At 40.6% G+C, this 19,694-nt stretch overlaps 2 protein-coding genes across 2 annotated transcripts in view; both read left to right on the top strand.

The window, feature by feature from the left end:
* The window catches only part of LOC108532508 (protein Shroom3-like), a 100,280-nt gene that overhangs the window by 27,916 nt on the left and 52,670 nt on the right, over positions 1-19,694 (top strand). The gene's annotated exons all lie outside the window — the stretch shown is intronic.
* SHROOM3 (shroom family member 3) overlaps positions 11,054-19,694 on the top strand; it is a 214,262-nt gene continuing 205,621 nt past the window's right edge. Inside the window, exon 1 of the mRNA XM_017876548.1 lies at positions 11,054-11,314. The gene's annotated coding sequence lies outside the window, so the exon portion shown is untranslated. The remainder of the gene's footprint in view (positions 11,315-19,694) is intronic.

The following is a 19,694-nucleotide window of genomic DNA, read 5'->3' as shown; positions in this document are numbered from 1 at the left end:
CAGTATGGTCTCGATCTCCTGACCTCGTGATCCGCCCGTCTCGGCCTCCCAAAGTGCTGGGATTACAGGCTTGAGCCACCGCGCCCGGCCAAGATTAAAGACTTAAATCTAAGACCTCAAACTATGAAACTACTAAAAGAAAACACTGGGGAAACTCCAGGACATTGGAGTGGGAAAAGATTTCTTGAGTAACACCCCAAAAGCATAGATGACCAAAGCAAAAATGAGCAAATGGGATCACATCAAGTTAAAAAGCTTCTGCCCTGGGCGCAGTGGCTCACCCCTGTAATCCCAGCACTTTGGGAGGCTGAGGTGGGCACATCACCTGAGGCTGGGAGTTTGAGACCAGCCTGACCCACATGGAGAAACCTCATCTCTACTAAAAATACAAAACCAGCTGGGCGTGGTGGAACATGCCTGTAATCCCAGCTACTTGGGAGACTGAAGAAGGAGAATTGCTTGAACATGGGAGGCAGATGTTGCAGTGAGCTGAGATCGTGTCATTGCACTCCAGCCTGGGCAACAAGAGTGAAACTCTGTTTCGAAAATAAATAAATAAATAAAATAAAAAGCTTCTGCACAGCAAAAGAAATAATCAACAAAATCAAGGAACAACCCACAGAATGGGAGAAAATATTTGCAAATGACCCATCTGACAAGGGATTCATAACCAGAATACATAAGGAGCTCAAACAACTCTATAGGAAAAAATCTAATAAGCCGATTTAAAAATGGGTAGAAGATCTGAATAGACATTTCTCAAAAGAAGACATATAAATGGCAAACAGATATATGAAAACATGCTCAACATCACTGATCATTAGAGAAATGCAAATCTAAACTACAATGAGATAGTATATCATCCCACCTGTTAAAATGACTTATATCCAAAAGACAGGCAGTAACAAATACTAGTGTGGATGTGGAGAAAAGGGAACCCTTGTACAGTGTTGGTAGGAATGCAAATTAGTACAATCACTATGGAGAACAGTTCAAGGTTTCTCAAAAACCTAAAAAGAAAGCTACCATATGATCCAGGAATCCTACTGTGGGGTATATACCCCAAAGAAAGGAAATCAGTACATCAAAGAGGTATCTGGACTCCTGTGTTTGTTGCAACATTCTTTACAACAGCTAAGATTTGGAAGCAACTTAAGTGTCCATCAACAGACGAATGGATAAAGAAAATGTGGTACTTACACACAATGGAATATTATTCTGCCATTAAAAAAAAATGAGATCCTGTCATTTGCAACAACATGGATCAAACTGGAGATCATTATGTTAAGTGAAATGAGCCAGGCACAGAGAGACAAACTTCACATATTCTCACTTGTTTGTGGGATCTGAAAATCAAAATGATGGAACTCATGGACATAGAGAGTAGAAGGATGGTTACAGAGGCTGGGAAGGGTAGTGGGAGGCTGGTGGGGAGGTAGGGATGGTTAACGCATACAAAAAGATAGGATGTCTAAGACCTACTCTTCAATAGCACAACAAAGTGATTATAGTCCATAAAAATGTAATTGTGCATTTAAAAATAACTAAAATCGTGTAACTGGATAGTTTGTAACACAAAGGATGAAGGCTTGAGGAGATGGATACCCCATTCTTCATTGATGTGATTATTATGCATTGCCTGCCTGTATCAAAACATCTTATGTACCCCATAAAGGTATACACTTACTTTGTAACCACAAAAATTAAATATTAAATGTTAAACTAAAAAATGGGTAGGACGGTAAATTTTGTTATAAATATTTTATCATAATTAAATTTTTAAAAATAAAAATAAAGGACTTTGGTGATTAAAGCAAAATAAAACTGAGTTAAAAACAGTTGAAGCAATAGGTATTGATTTGATGAATGGTGACATGGCCAACTCAGCTGATTATCCATTGAATGTAATCCCGGAGGTTAGGGTTCAGAACTGAATACTGGAAAAGATGCTCCTGGTAAACATGAGTATTTCACCAAACCTTAACTGAATTTCTAATCTACCTAAAGTATAAGAAGGAGCTGGTCAAATAGATCTGACTCTAGCATTCCAAAAGGGAAACTGGTGTCAGTGTGTCTATTGAGATAAAAGATAATCTATACTTAAAATTTTTGCATATCACAGGCTAAAAAGCCCTCTGTGTAAATTAATTCCTAGTGGTCTGTATCTTTCTACATTAAAAATATTGGCAAATAGCTTCTCCCCATCCACCAAAGGGACGAGGTGCTGGAGAGGGTCTGATTGTTTACTGTTTACTGTGTGCTGTTGTCAACAGTACATTGGTTAACTAGGAATTCTTCTAAGTCCCTTCATTGCCCTGTTCTTCCAATCATTTGACATCAGGTGAATGGTTCCAGCCTCCCTAGAGGCAACAATAAAGGACAGGGACTGGTATTGGCAGATGGTGAGGCTTTAGAACAATACCTCTGCCTCCTATGTTATTTGCCTACCCAATAAAATAATATTCTTTAATATAACAATTCATGTTTCTCAATCTTGTTAAAGGATGAATTAAAGAATCTTTAGAAAAAATGCTCCAGTCTAGGTAAAATCTGAACTTATTATGCATAGCACAGCTTCAAGACAAGTCCCCTATAACACCTTCACAATCCAGTTGCCAACATTTAGCCCCTCTTATAAGAAAATCTGCAGCCACCACTGTTCTAATTCTATTGCCATGCTGCATAAATTTTCTGAGAGGGAGAAGAATCTTTAAACATCAAATTCTGTCACCTTTCTCAAAACTATATTCATATAAGACAATGTTTCCGTAAGCCCCAGGAAACTGGTTTAGGTAAATAAAGGTAGATAATACCTATGTTAATAAAAGATAGTGATATATTTTCTCCCTCTTCTTTTTACTGTGTTCATTAAGTTTTTTTAAGTACCTAGGTAATGTCATCTTTTAATAACCCACACCTCCACCAATCCTTATAATGTAAATCATTCAGAATTTAGATTCTAAATTAAATAAGGTTTATTATGCTCCTGGCTAAGAAAAGAAGTTTATCATTGTGGAAGAGCTAAGAAAACACACCCCTAATTTTATGGGGAGGCTATGTAGTGCAATGGAAAAGTACTTGAACTTTGGAGTAGCCCTGCCTTTGAATCTGGACTTTTCACTTATTGGCTGTGTGAATCTAGCTGCATAACTTATTACAGGCTCAGTTTCCTTTAGCTATACAGTTGGAAGAAACTTTATCTAAATTTGTATCTCAGGGGGTTTTGTGATACTTACATGAGATCCTCTATGCAGAGTGACAAGCAGGTACTTGGCATATGGTAACCCCACAAGAGATGGTGGTTATCAGACAGAACAGGTGTGTGATGGCAGTAATCACCAGAGCTCTCAGCTAACTTTGTGAACTGCATGGGATTGTTGAGTTTACCATCACTCTTTTTGGTTGTACCTTATTTATTTGAACACAGTTTTATTTCTTTCAGACCCAATGCAACTATATCTGTTATCGGTTTCTCATAATTAAGATTTGAACGAGACAACAACAGGGTCTCATTTATGATGTAGACCCAAGGTGGGCTGGAAAGTCTGGAATAAGCTGGAAAAGTCTTGATGGAACCTTTTGTGGGTGTTAGAAATGTTCTATATCATTTTTACTCTTTACATAGATTAGTACACTTTATCCATTCTGTGTATGTTACATTTTAATAAAAATTTTTAAATGATTTGATAAGGATCACAAGACCTACCCATACCAAATCCACCATTAAAGCAAGTGTGATTTTATTTTATTTATTTATTTATTTTTTTGAGACCGGAGTCCTTGCTATGCCACCCAGGCTGGAGTGCAGTGGCCGGATCTCAGCTCACTGCAAGCTCTGCCTCCCGGTTTTTTATGCCATTCTCCTGCCTCAGCCTCCCCGAGTAGCTGGGATACAGGTGCCCGCCTCATCGCCCAGCTAGTTTTTTGTGTTTTAAGTAGAGACAGGGTTTCACTGTATTAGCCAGGATGGTCTCGGATCTCCTGACCTCGTGATCCGCCGTCTTCGGCCTCCCAAAGTGATGGGATTACAGGCTTGAGCCAACGCGCCCGCCGTTGATTTGTATTTTAATAAGCCTCACTGAATTTAATAAAGTTTTTTGTGAGAATTAAAAAATGACATCTGGCTGGGCATGGTGGCTTACACCTGTAATCCCAGCAATTTGGGAGTTTGAGACCAACCCTGGCCACATAATGAGACCCTGACTTTACAAAAAATTTTTAAAAATTAAAAAAAAAATTAGCTGGGTGTGGTGGTGCTTACCTGTGGTCCCAGCTACTCAGGAAGCTGGGGTGGGAGGATTGCTTCAGCCCGGGAGGTCAAGGCTGCATGAGTCGTGGTTGTGCCACTGCACTCCAGCCTGGGCAACAGAGTGTCTCAAAAAGTAAATAAATAAACAAACTTACACAAGTACTTGATCTACAGATGTTTGTTTAATCCACATTAAAAATCTGGAAGTTTTGCATAATCTGGATTTCTGGCTTGTGGAGAAGTCAGACGATCTGGCAGCAGTGAGCTGGAGCTGCACGCACCCACGTCTAATGAGGCATTCCCTCTCCAGTTTGCCTTGGGGCTCCACTGTTTCCTGTGATCCTACACCTGTTGCTTTGCTCATTTACTCCACCTGCCTGGTCTAGTCAGCATTTGAGTTTGCCAGCCTGGTAGCACTAACACTGGTGGGCCAGTTATCTTCTTCATCTCCAGCCAACTGACAAAGCTATCTTTTCCAATGGAGAACTGGTTGATGATTTTTAATCCTAAACCGGGGAAGGAGAATCATTGTGTCTTACTCTCTTTGATCTCTCCAGTCCATGGCAAGCACTCATGAAATGCTTGTTGAGTGAATGAAAAACCCTGCATCATGTGCTGACTACTTGTTTGTATATATCTCCTGTCACATTTCTTTTCATGGCAAATGGGTTTGTTAGTCCCACCGTGATTCAAACCGTCCTTTTCTACTATAGCACAAGATGCAGAGTTATGAAAGTGAAAGGAAAAATGTTCTCCTCACTGTCAGTTTAAATCATGATTTGAAGCAGGTTTCATTGTACCAAATTATCATCAGGCTAATTGCTTGACAGCCTCTCTCGTTACTGCTGGCTGGCGCCATTCACCTGATCCCCTCTGCTGATATCTGGCTGGGGGAGGTGTGGCATATCCTCACTAAGGAGAATACTGCTACCCGGAAAAATACCCAAAGCTGCTAAGCATCATACATGCCATCTATGTCCCATTCCAAAGTTGCAGTAAATCCAATATGTGCAGTAGTGTTTAAGAGCATATGACTTGAAATCAGGTTACCTGGCTTCAAATTCTATTACTACCAGTTGTTAGTTTTGTGACCTTGGGCAAGTATTTTTTTCTTTGAGATGGAGTTTTGCTCTTGTTGCCCAGGCTAGAGTGCAATGGTGTGATCTTGGCTCACTGCAACCTCTGCCTCAGCCTCTGGAGTAGCTGGGAATATACGCATGTGCCATCACACCTGGCTAATTTTGTATTTTTAGTAGAGATGGGGTTTCTCCATGTTGGTCAGGCTGGTCTCAAACACCGACCTCAGGTGATCTGCCAGCCTCGGCCTCCCAAAGTGCTGGGATTACAGGCATGAGCCACTGCGCCTGGCCGATCTTGGGCAAGTTTTTAATCTCTCTGTGCTTGAGATTCTCCACCTGGGAAATGGCGATAATAATAGTACCTCCCTTGTGGGGTGGTTGAGAGAGTTAAAATATGTCAAGTACTTAGTATCCTGACTGATGCCTAGTAAACATTACATATGTACTCTACTAAGTACATATGTAATTATATAAATTAACTGATATGTGCTTCTACCTTTCCACCTTATTTATTCTTTATATTAGCTGTGTAATTGTCCCAGAGATTGAAATGAATAATTAATAATGCTATAGTTTGTGTTCCACAATGCTTTTTCTCCAAGAGGTATTTTTTCATTCCTAAGAATAAATTGTGAACCCAAATGTAACTCCTTTACCTCCTATTCTTAGCACTAAATGGTAACTTGGTTTTCCCTGTCTGGGACGTTGGGACTTTGAAGGGATGATTGAGTTCAGTGCCTTTAATTGCTACCTTCTGGCCAATAATATTCTTGTGAAGAAATACCTTGGTTTCCCCAAAGAATTAAAGAATGTGGAAAGAGAGAAATAAGAACAGGGGGATATGATTACTTTAGGCCAGCAGAATAGAAGCAGAATTAAATTGAAAAAATGTGTTGATTCTCATCTGTAATGCCAGTCATTTTCCTTTGTGTGCCTTTTGATTTCTGTATCATAAGTGGTTTATGTCACAGTTATTATACCGGACAGGTATTGTATAATAATACTTTGGACTTAACTGACATCTTTTATGATACTAAGAAGCCTGGAGCCATTATCTCATCAAACTTGTTAAAGTTAGGATGTCATCAGACTGGGATAAAAAATGATTGCCTGAGTGCAAAATGAGCATTGGGCTCAGCTGCTGTGTGTCTGCTTCCCTTACAGCGTTTTCAAGGATCTGACTCTTTCAGACATACTTAGAGTTCAACAAATACAATTTCCCAGGAAATTAAATGAAAATGGGCTAGAAGGGAGAAACTGAGCTTATTGAGTTTCTATCTAGGCTCACTGCCCAGTTTTCTTTCAGCCTGAAACCTGTATGTGGGAATTTGCAGAGTTGGGCTAAACTAATCATGAACCCCACAAAAGTTCATTTACTGTCTAACACATCATCATCATCTTGGACCTGGTCTCTACCCTCGCCATTGAGATTTATTCTACAATCCCTCTTCCTTCTAAAGATGCAGTGTGACTTCCAACAGTAAGATGTACAGGACACCTGTTTTACCTGAATCTTTTGCATATTTTGTAAAGTTGATTTATTAAGCACCTAATAAATGCCAGCCATTGCTCTAGGTGTTTGGGACTCAGCCATGATAAAAATCAAACACCTCTGTCTCATGGAGTTGACATTCTTGTGAGCAGAAGCAATAAATAACAAACACAATACATATGTAAATGAAACAGTGTGTTAGAAGTTGGTGAGTGCTCTTGGAAAAGAAAACCAGACCAAGAGTTCAAGAGGCTGTTTCTATCTCCCCCATTCATAAATTTCCTAAGTTCCTCCTGGGAGTTTAAATGCCTGTGCCCTACAGGCGCATTTAAACCTGCCTTACACAGAAAATCAATCTACCTTACAACACCTAGAGAATAGTTTAACTGTTATGGACAGACACAGAAAAAAAAATCAAAATGAGCAAAGAAATCAGTCTTCATTATTTTGTGCAGCTTTCCCACCGTGGAACTTCATCTCTAATCCCAAACAAGCACCTCGCAAGGACATGTGCAAATCATTAAGGAAAAATACCAGCGGAAATCTGGTGTTCAGAAATCAAGGCTATTCATCTTGGTCTGCAGTTCATCAACAGAGTAACATAAAACTCTCCTGCCTTGGGCTTATAAAATGTTAATTAGGAGAAAACAGGATGTGCTTGAGTAGATGAACTACTAGCTTTGAGAGAAAAAAATAAAAGCACCATATTCAAACACTCATCTAGTATATTCCTTTTTATCCTCTCTTCACCACAACTATTAGGACTAGGAAGACACCGAGTGATGTTCTGGACCAGGGGCCTCCTCCAAGGACGACGAACAGAGCCTTAGACAATAAGCAACGTGTTCAAGGTCACGTGCTAATCAGTGGCAGAGCCAGAAGGGAAAGCAAAGTCCCCTCCCTTCTGGTCCAGTGTACAGCAGGGTCCACAGCACTGCTTCCAGATTAGATCATCATTACTTTTTCCAACAAGAATGGCCTAACCCTCTGCAACTGATTGCCAAAGAATCTGGGAAGGGAGAAAGTGACAAGTCAAGATGTTTGTGAAAGCATTCCACATGAGGAACAGATGCGTTTGTTTTTGATCACAGCTGAGTCTGAATGCTCTCTAGAACTCAGATGTGGAGAAAGGAGGAAATACAAGATGGGGCTGTGGGCAGGTCTTACTGGGCTGGGGGAACAGCGTGGTGTGGACAGTCTTCCTTCTAAATGAGGGGAGCTGGTGCACATTCCAGTGTAAAGAACATCTTATGAACCAGAGTAGTCTGCACTGACTCAGGACGGCATAATCTCCAGATTTGAGGACCCCAGACCTCACCATCCTTCTGTCCATGAGTGGCCACCCAACCACCCAAGGGTGAAAGGTCATGCTCTATGCTCTCACTTCAGGTCATGATGAAGGTAGGAAGAGCGATCATCCAGCCCATACCACCACGACTGGGTAACACTGGAGTTCTTCCTGTAGACCAAGCACTATGCTAAGTGCTTTTTCATAGCATCACCTTCAGTCCTCACATCAGATAGGTACCCATTTCAGAGGATAGAAAACTGATGCTTGGAAAAGCTGAATAATTTGCCTGCAATCACAAAGCTGGTAAATGCAAAGCCTTTATCTCAGAGGGTGGTGGTTCAAAGCGTGGGCTCTGCAGTCAGATTGCTTGGGTGTGCATTCCAGATCTGCTGCTTGCTGGCTGTAAAATCTTCAACAAGTTACTTAACTTCTGGAAGCCTCAGTTTCCACATCTGTAAAGTTGGAGGAATAATTATAATATTTACCTTATAGAATTGTGGTGATGATTAGAGAATGTAACATGGTAACTACTGACACATAGTAACTACTAACTATGGGTCAACTGTAGGTTGGAACCACATGAAATTTCTGTTGTAGTGAACCAAAAATTATCAAATATTGGCAATTTAATATGATTCAATCTAATATTATTAATAGGCATCCATTCTTTGTAAATAGCAATGCTTTCCTTATTCATCTCATAATTTGTGAAAGGACAGGTGATTTAATTGCTTTTAACTTTTACTTGTTTAATTTCCCTAAAGAGTGACATAGAGGCTGGGTGCAGCAGCTCACACCTATAATCCCAGCACTTTGGGAGGCCGAGGCGGGCAGATCACCTGAGGTCAGGAGTTCAAAACCAGTCTAGCCAACATGGTGAAACCCCATTTCTACTTAAAAAAATACAAAAATTAGCCGGGCATGGTGGCACATGCCTGTAATCCCAGCTACTTGGGAGGTGGAGGCAGGAGAATCTCTTGTATCCAGGAGGCAGAGGTTGAAGTGAGCTGAGATTGCGCCACTGCACTCCAGCCTGGCAACAGAGCAAGACTCCATCTCAAAAAAAAAAAAAAAAAAAAAAAGTCACATAGATTTCTTTTACTGTGACATAGCATCCATGAGGACTATGTGTGCAATATACATGGTTACCAGAGCCAACAACATGTTGAGGATGTTGTCACAGAAAATCTGGAGCAGAGGTGAATCTGAAGTAAGCTTAAATTGGACAGAACTGGACTATGAGGAAGTGACTGGTGACACGAACAAGTCCACTCCTGGCTCCTGTAAACTACTGGGAATGTTGTGCTGTTTTCAGGAATGGCGTTCCCATACTAGCCAACTGATTGTGATAAACAAACATCAAACATGACCATTCATCATTCCCCATAGTAGAGATGAGGTCTGGTCCACAGCAGGAGGTTATTAAATTTGATATATTCAAAATGAATTGCATGGCCTGGCTGCTCTTGAACTCTGGCTTGCTGGGAGTAGCCTATGATAGAAGGAAATTCCACTCTGTTGTGGTGTTTTGGGGAGGTTGCGTGGTGGGGAGAGGAAAACAAAAAGCTGGGATAAGAACTGTGCTTTCCTAAGAAAAAAGGAGGCTACTTTTGAACGAATGCATCTATGATGCCAGATCTAGCGGGAGGCTTCTCTTCCTTTGAAAGATGGTTCTGTACCCCACCCCATTCCTATCCCACATTTGCCTCAATTTCATTTCCTTATATTTCACATTATAGAGATATAAATAACTGTGCAACTCAAGTGGAACATTCTGGAGAGACAGACTTTCTAGTTAATACAGGAACAATCTTTCAATAAAATCAGTATCACCATTGAAATGCAATGATAACTTTGAGGATGCTTCAGACTTTCTTGGTGTCTGGAATGATTACTACTGCTTGTAGAAAATAATGCCACTGTGAGTTCAGAATTCTGTGTGTGTGGGGAGGGCGGCATGCTCTCTTTCTCTCTTCTTTCTTTCTATGCCTAAAAATAACCTGCAAATCTTGTTCAAATTCTTTCGCAAGGAAATTTATAAGTTGTCTGTGTATTCTATAATTTTTTTTCCCATCATGATGGCTCTAAGGAAAATACATTTACATACCCATAAACTCAGACACTCTTGGAGTCCCATTTTCTTTCTGTGTGTGCCTTTTCTCTCTCTCTCTTTGTGTCTATGGTTACTGTTAAGCTGACCCCTACAGTCTGGGGCAAATACCAAACTTGAATTAAGCACTACTTATCCATACAGCTGCGAAGGATTGCGGTTTCAGGGCCTCAGATGATAGATTTAAGTAAAGTCTCTAACTGGATGGAGTTTAGGAAACCTGTTATGATTTCATCTACAAAGGCAGGCTGCATCGCACCCCATTGTGCTGAATTCTAAGATGCAATGCGGTGTTGTTGTTTTGTCTTTTTATGAGCAGCATCTTTATTATAAATGATCTATTTTTATGTCTATGATTTTTATAATACTGAATTTCATTGTTGAGATCAATGACTGTAGAAAGATCTTTCTTTATTGTTCCTGCCTCTTCTCCCAGCGTCTGCAAGAAACTGTTGCTTGCAAAAACCATAGCTAATTAAAAATTGAACTTAATTAGCTACAAAGAAACCCGACTGACAAGGACTGGGAGGAAGGGCAGATAAGGCTGCCTACGCTGTGTTCTTCTTTACCTTCACTTTAATGGTCTTCACAGCACGTCGTGTTTATGAGTCAGAGGACCCTAGAGCGACACTTGTTGGGGACGGGCAGGACACCACAGCCCGACAAGCAGCTCCTGCGAGTGGCGGCGGGAATGCACGCCAGAGCCGGAGTGCCAGAGCTGTGGAAACCGGTTCTCAGGTTCTGGCCGAGTGGACTTCCCCTTACATCAGCGGGCCTGCTCCTGTCAGGCAGGCGGCCGGCGATTGGCCGGGAGGAGGCAGTCATTCAAACTGCCTTTTGTGCTTGGCTAATCAGGGCAGCCCAGGTTCCCAGCGGAGGTGCGTCTGTGGTGTCAGACACCTGTGTCTCAGCTCTGCCTTCCTCGGGCTGGCTCCTGCGGATCCTTCCTGGGCCAGAACCGTGCCTCTAGGCCACCTCCCCCAAGCCACCAAGCTCCCGAGGTGGGCCAGCCTTGGCCCAGTGTCACGCAAGACAGAAATGTCCAACAGATAACTGAGGACAATGGACCTGCCTGGGCATAGACTTCCTTAAGGTAAGTCCATTTTAAACCAGCGATTTCTCGATGACATTATTTGTCCGTCGATGTTGGCAGAAATGCCAGTATTGGGAAGATAAACTAAAGATAGCTAGGGAAGTTGTTCAAGTTAGGCCTTTATGATGAAATCACCAAAGTTTTGAGCTGTCAGATATGCTGACAAAATAATATAAAAGAATAAATAAAGACGTACATGGGGAGGAGAGAGCTTGACAAATGACTCTAGTCCTCCCAGGCAACGGGCACTTTTTCCTATTTGATGAGAAGCTCAAGTGATAACAGAGTAAAGTAACTTTTAGTTAAGGCTAACAAATATATATGCTAACTTGTATAATAATACCAAGTCAGCCCGAATATCTTGGCTCCCTCCAATCATGCAACCTCAGAATTTATAGCCTGATTTTAACTTATTTTTAAAGCTATCTTTAACTTTCTCATTTGGGATATGAAGGCAGCTTTTCTTTTTTAGGCTTGTTCAACATGGGTGAATCAATGAATTGCACTTCAACAGCAAAACTGGATTGTATTGATTGGTGGGCTCACTCTTCTCATCCTTTATGTTTCAGAGCAGGTCGGATTATAAATACAAGCACCTACATTTAAGCAACAGTTGAGATGCTTAGGAATGTAATTCTGTGTGATTCTGATTAAGCCTAAACTGTGCTCTAATTTAATTTTACTGTAAATCAACTGATACATACTTCAGGGACCATCCTGTCTTTTCTCTGGGGTTGCTGTCACCATATTTATAACTTGAGGATTTAATAGTTGAAGATGGATAAAAAAGACTGGTGGTTTGATACTAGTGTTTTCACCCTGTTTTGTTTTGATAGGAAGGAAAGTAATTTTCCCTTGGATTAAAATTGTTTTTTCGTTGAAAACATTCTGAAAATGGGTAAAGTTCTCTTTATAAATCTAAAGAGGTTCTAAGACTACTTTTCCCACCTCATTAATTTCAAGGATGTAAACACCTTCATGAAAGGAAGGTGTTTACCAGTTCTCAATGATTCTGTTCAAGTGATAAACAGCAATAGGGCAAACAGGTCATTCAAAATCTGTGTTAATCATCCTCAAATGTGTTTTTTTCTTCCAATGATTATAGCCAGTTGGAGTTTTCCATTTTTTTCAGCAGTAGCTAAAGTGTCTTCATAAAAACATTTTCCTATACTAAGATAACACATTAGTAACATTTAATATAAATATAAAAAGTACTGTTTTGATGAATAAAAGCACCAGAAATGGCATTACTCAGCAGATGAAATATGATCATCACACAAGTCTATAGCAATCACTCAAAAATATAATGTATATGCAAGTGATTTTAAAATATAGATCCATAGGTAGGTAGAGAAAAAGTGAATTTATAAATGTTGAAGGAGTTAAACAGAAATGAACATAGGAAAGCTAAATAGACATTAAACATTTAGCATTGATTTATATTTTAAAAATCTACCTTTGCTTATGAATTACAACCTAGAGAATATATGTAAATCAAAGGTAATTTCCTGAGTTAAGGATAAGTCATTTTTTGTATGGAAATGGATAAATACCCTAATCTTATACCCTAATGTTAGCCCTAATCATTGTCTTCCATAAAACCCCAGTATCCTAAAAGGTACAGAAAGGGAGAGAGCGGGTTGAAAAACTTCTTAACAATACTTAAAAAGTAAACAAAGTCACAAAACCCACGTTTCATATTAAGAGTGTAGAAAGCCCTTGTTCATGTCTGCAGAGTACCAGAGGACTCCAAATATGTAATGTAACACATTCATTAATAACTATGATAAATAGATATTTTATGCCAAGAACAATACCATTAGAGAGTTAGATTGGAGGGCAAGGGGATTAAGTATCTTAAGTTTATTGTTTCCCGAGTGACCATTTTTAAAAGCCTCCTTCCGGGAACTGTGGAATGCCTGCCAGGCTTCCGGACTGCTGTCTGGTGAGGGTCCCTACTGGTGCTGTGGACACCACAACACACAATGGGGCACAAGAAAGCCACGCAGCCTCCCCCTCCCAGACACACGCTGTGCACCCCATTGGCTCTGCAAATGGAAGGCTGCAAACATCAGACACCTTCCTCTCTCTGTTTCTGTCTCTCTCCCCTTCTTCTCCCCACGGTGTCCAGCCTGGGCCCCTGACTTTTCCTGGGGCTGGAGAGGCCTGTGAGTTCAGAAGCTGAACAGCTAGCTGGGTGAAGACCTCCCTTAGCTCAATGTGCTCTGGCTGTAGGGAATAGACAAGCAAGCTGAGTTTGGGTAGCCCTAGACACATGGGAAAAGAAATAGCTTCCTCACCTGCTCCATAGATGACTTCATTAAAATGTCACTCGTTAATAGGAAAAAGGTAGCACTCCTTGTTAGGCCAAACCCCTAAAAGGCATGTTTGTTAGAAAACAAAAAATAAAAAAATCCCCGGCAGTCTTAATGATCACATTTTGGTGACAGGTGGTAAGGTATGCTTTCGGACAAATGGATGATTTTGGAAGGCATGAAGCTAAGCTGTCTCACACCATTTTGCTTCTTAGTTCGACTGACTGGTTTAAAAAATGAAACCCAAATGATAGCTGCAGAGCGGTATTGGGGGCATATCATCTGATCTCATTGACATAAACGCTCTCAACAAACTTGTGTGAACCGAAACTGATAGAATGACTGATGTTCCACAAGTGATCAAGAGACTCCTAGCCGGGCACGGTGGCTCATGCCCATAATCCCAGCACTTTGGGAGGCCAAGACCTGAGGTCGGGAGTTCGAGACCAGCCTGACCAACATGGAGAAACCCCGTCTCTACTAAAAATACAAAATTAGCTAGGCGTGGTGGTGCATGCCTGTAATCCCAGTCACTCAGGAGGCTGAGGCAGGAGAATCACTTGAACCCGGAAGGTGGAGGTTGCAGTGAGCCGAGATTGTGTCATTGCACTCCAGCCTGGGTGATAAGAGTGAAACTCCGTCTCAAAAAACAGAAAAAGAGACTCCTGGCATCAGTCACTGAAGGAGGACTTCGCTTCTGCATTGGAAGCCTCGCTTTAAAGCAAAAACTCTGGTGTTGGAATGTAAATGAGCCCCACCCTGGGAAGCTATGGCTGCTCAGAAACACTTGGTTTTTTTTCCAAGTACCAAAGCTCCCTAGAGCTACCAGTAGACTCCGCCCACTAAAACCCGTGTTCAGCATTGCCCATCAGCCCTCCAGGGCAATCAGCCTCTGAAGAGAATCTCCAAGTTCTTCCCTTATCTTTACTCACAGCAGTGGAGGCCTGGTCTTAGTGACCTGATATTTATGCAATTATTTCTCAGTTGTTTATTAATTGTGGATCACTAGTTCTTCCATCTGAGGTAGGTCATATATCATTATCCTAGTTTGGAAGAGAGAGAGAAAAAGAATGAAATGGAAGAATTTGTCCAACACTACCAAGAAGTTAGTGAGAAATTAGAACCGCAAATACCATGCGGTTTTCCTTTCATTTTTGTCTTTCTGTCAAAAGGGAAATCAGGGATCCTTAAACCTTTCCCTGAGCAGTTCTCTCTGGGCACTAAAATGCTTCAGGCCAAAAATATGCTGGTTCTCTTAACCAGATGACTCTGTGACTGAAAGAGAGAGCATTAAAATAATGAAATGAATTGGGCGTGTGCTCACCTGAACGACTCAAAACTCCAGTGGGTTGCTGGTAAAGTTTTCCTGAAGCCTAAATTGAGAACACCACCCTCTCTCCTCTGGCTTTTTCCTGGAAAGACCTGATCATTTCATTTATAACAAATTTCAACCCTGGCCCCTTGACCAGGGAGGCCAGCTGCGGGTGAGCCGTCTGAAGGTGGCTGGCCTGCATTGCCTCCGAAGGTATTTCAGGAATGTTAATGGTATGCCTGAGTGGAGGCCTCAGAGCTCGGAGCTCAGGCCTGAGAACTGTTCTTGTGGCCATCTGTTGTGGCCCAGGAAGTCTCATAGCAACAGCTTCTCAAGAATGGTGCTTTTTTTTTTTTTTTTTAATTAAAATTAACTCACACAAAACCAAAAAACTGCTCCATTGCTCAAGAAGAATCAGGACAGCATTCAGATTCTTTCTACAGAGTGATGAGCTTTTAAGCAAGAAAAGCCCCCACATCCTTCATGCCTGTTCTTTAAATGAGCAATTTGTACTTGGTGTTGAGGTCTTAATTTTTTTTTTCTCCCCCAGGGTAAAATTCTTTTTTTGGGAAGGAATGGAGGTGAAAACAAGTTTCCAAGGCTGTGGAGAAAATAGTCAGCAAAATATGGTTAAGAAAAAAGTGGTCAGTTTTTTGAGATTTTCCTGGTATTTGTTGCTCTCAGTGATCCTGTCAGCAGCTGCATTTTTTCCCCTCTGTAATAATGTGAGCTTTATACGCCTGGCTATTTAGTTAGTGAAATGAACTTCAGACAAAGACACTGATTTTACTATGATGATGTATGCCCTCCGGTATGAATCTCTTGAATCTGTGCAACAGCCGACCTCAGAAAAAGAGATAGGGAAAGTAATATTTGTAGTTCTATATTTTTTCATTGATGAGACATTAAGTTAGTCATTTACAAAAACTGAGGATTTTCCCTCAGGATAGAAGACACTGTAAAATGATAAATACATGAAGCCTGGGCAGGCATGCCAGACAGAGACAAAAGAATTCTATTCTGTTCTGCATTGTACCCCTTACCAGGCTATTTCAGGAAGGCACACAGCCTCTCAGATCACAGTGCCTCATCTGCAAATTGGATTCCTGCATTGTTAAGGAGGTTAAATATAATCACCTAAAAGGAACTTGGGAAAAGATCCTTGAATCTGAATGGCATCTATAAAGAAGTATTATACGCTGTCATTCTTGCTGTGGCACAACCCTGGGAAAACATTTTCATGAGAACTTTTAGATCTCCTTCATTTTTCAGTTTGGCACATTTCCCTCAAGTTTTGTGACAAAAAATTTCCCAGAAGAGTTGTAAAATATTCCAAGTGATTTTTGACTATTGTTACATAATTCCAGAATATGGAACACACTTGGAATACTTCTTTTTATTCTTTACTGGTGGTGTGTATTGCTACTTACGTATTATTCAAATGTAATACATTGCCCTTAGTAATGGCGCCAACCTCTACTTACGAGTTATTTAGATCTAATACATTGCCCTCAGTAATGGCGCCAGCCTCTACTTATGAGTTATTTAGATCTATTACATTGCCCTTAGTAATGGCGCCAACCTACCTGGAAAGGGATATGTACTTCAAGTTTGGTTTCTGAAACACAGGTTCCTAATGAGGTTTTTCTTTCTACAAAAGGCCTCTTACCCTCTTTGTGTGTATTGCCTCCCATATACAATATAACCACCACATGTTTGTGAAGTGCCTACCATGTATCAGCTGGGTTTCTAGGTACCGTGTTTAGAACTGTGAACAAAAGTAGACAAAAATTCTGGCACACATTCTAGTCAAGTGATACAGGTAACAAGTCAGATAACACAAAAATATGTCAATTGTATTATAGGCTAGAAAATGATAACTGCTATGGAAAATACATAAAGCAGAGAAGTATGTCATATGATGGCAGAGAGGGTATTGCAATTTTCTAGGGGGTGGTGGAAGGACCTGCTAAGAAGATGATATTTAAAAGAAAACTTGAAAGAGGGGAGAAAATGAGCCTTGAAGGTTACCTGGGGAGCACTGCTGACAGAGAGAAGAGCATGTGCAAAGGCCCTGGGGCAGATGTGTTTGGGAAAGAGCTGGGAGACCAGTGTGGGTGGAGCAGAATGTGGCAGGGGCCGAGAGATAGAGTGGGTCACTGGGAGGCAGTTAGCTTTTACTCTGAATAAATCCTAGGAGAACTTGCTTCACAGAGCAGTTGTGAGCATTAAATGAAATAATTTGTGCAAAGCCTTCCATAGAGTGCCTAGCACACAAAAAATCTTCTGTACTTGTTAGCTGTCATCCATTTATTTATTATTACCACTATGTAGTCTGGGATTTAAGGATGGAATGATGTGAGCACACAGCACAGAGCTTTGTTCTGATCAAAGTTAATTGTTTCTTATGAGAATTAAACTCCCAACCTTGGCCTCTTAAATATTAAATTCTATCAGCTGAGAAGGTTCCAAGTTCTATATTGTCACACCTACAGAGAAATAAAGCTTACTTTTAAAAAACTGGCCCTGATTAAACTAAATCATTGTTTCCATTTTGAAAGTACCAAGTCCATGCTCTCTAGGGACAGGTGTATTTTGAGATATTTGGTTCCAATTTCAGCTACAAAAGTCTTGTTGAATTCCACTGAATTCGCATGATCTCACAATGTACTCATGTTTGAGTCTTGATATCAATTCCCTTTTCTAGGCGGCAGGATTCGAGGTAGGGAGGAGCATATTGCAGATACAACGAAAGTAAGGAGTCAATGTGCTTTTCTTCTCCCCAGAGTCCAGAAGCAAGATTACCTTTGAGGGCACTTCAGGGACCCTTTCTCAAAGTGATCTTCCTGGACACCCCTTTGAATGTCTAGATTCTGTTGATATCCTCCTTTGAACCTGAGGGACTTGGGTCATAACTCATGTCTAGTAATGACTAGCTCAGGAAATTAGAACAAGTCAGGGAATCCTTTTCTCCAAGCATATGAAGCCATCATTTAGTGTCAGGGATAGCCTTGCTCCAGAACCACCATAAGCGATTTGGGAGCAACAAAAGGAATTATTGATGATAACTACAGATGCTCAATGAATGAAAAGATCTGTCTAAAAATGTGCACCTTCATTGTTGGAAATACTTCAGGAGAGGCTGATTAATCAATCAATAGTCAGAGGGGTTTGAGCTTATTCACATGACATACCCAAAGAACCTCTTTGGAGTTAAGGAATAACCCCTAGTGGATTTGGGATCCTACCAGAGATCATGTAATTAATGACCCAGAAAGGTACCATGTTTTTACCTCTTCAACCTGAAGACAGTAAAGAACATGGATGATATAATTTAATATAAATCTAAAAGAATGATAAAACCACCCATGATGACTGGCCCTATTATTTATTTAGTTGGTCAAGTTCTAATCTTTCGGCTTCATGAGTTCCACTATTTTTGATGACATATGTTGTATATTTTTAGTTGTAAATCAGTAATCTTTATGGCATTCCTCTAATTATTAAGCAATGTAAACTCTTTTTAAAAATTTGGGTGAGAGCTTGACTTCTAAGATCCCTTCCAAATTTGTGCTTCTGCTTCATCCTTCTAAGATCTGCTTATTAAAAACCAAATTATTCAGGAAAAGTCACCTTAAATTCTCTTTAACTGACGCCTTAGTTTGGGAATTCTGAGAGCCAGAAACAACTGATTGTAGAAGCCCTATTTCACTTAGGGACAGTGAAATAGGGTCATTTTCCTGCAGTGTCACCCTGGTCCTGGTGCCCAGAACCCCAGTTCCCAACACTGATGATGCTGTGTCCCTGTTTGTAGTTTCCAATGTTGTCACATCACTACTGCTGGCTGCCAGGTTGCTCGGTTATGATCAGTGGGTAGAGTGGACTGAAGCTCTTTTTTTCTTTTGGAAAAATGTTTCTGTAGTGCTTATTACATTCTCAGTGATTCGCAAAAATGCTATCTCTCTTAACCCAATGACAGAGCTACAGTTTTTGTCCCCATTTAACAGGTTAAACAATTGAGATACAGGGAACTAATCCAAAGTCACACAGTGACAGGAACTTGAATCCAGGTCATCTGTCAACGGAGTCTGCTTTTAGCTGCTACACTGGATTTCTCATCCACAAAATGTCTAATCCTATGTGCACTTTTTATTTGTTTTAGCTCTCCTGTTGATTTAGAGGGAAAACTGATATGGCATATTATTACACTTTATTGCCCTCTGTGAGGGCAGAGAACATAACCTATTGATACCAGTGCCTAGAGTAGTGCCTGGTACATGCAGATACTCAAATATTTGTTGACTGAGTGAGGGAGTGAGGGTGTGACATGAATAAACAATAGTAAGGCCATAGAAATGCCTTCCTAGTCTCAAGAGTCACAGAGATGTATGTAATCACAGGATGTCATTTACATAAAAACTTTAACTTTGAAAAGTTAAAAAGCATAAAATTAGAGGTGAGGACATCATGGGACAATTACAGTGTTTGAACCAGTGTCAACAATTTCATCCCTTGTTAGGTACTCATTCATAGTTTAATTAATAAATCACATTGCACTGGAAGTGTACCTCCAAAGGACCCTGATGTCAGACTAACACCTGCTATGTGACAATTGGGGAGGGAACAGGGAACCATTGGAATGCCATGAATTCCACTAAATCAGGGCTTTACTGTGTGATCTGGATTTGGTGCATTTAACAAATGGACATTGAAACTCACAGATTTGTTATGGAGTAGAGAAAGGAAGCCTGAG

The sequence above is a fragment of the Rhinopithecus bieti genome, unplaced genomic scaffold (assembly GCF_001698545.2).
Source record: "Rhinopithecus bieti isolate Rb0 unplaced genomic scaffold, ASM169854v2 scaffold_8675, whole genome shotgun sequence".
Lineage (NCBI taxonomy): Eukaryota > Metazoa > Chordata > Mammalia > Primates > Cercopithecidae > Rhinopithecus > Rhinopithecus bieti.
The sequence above is the reverse complement of the archived record's forward strand: the minus strand, read 5'-3'. Positions and strand labels throughout refer to the sequence as shown.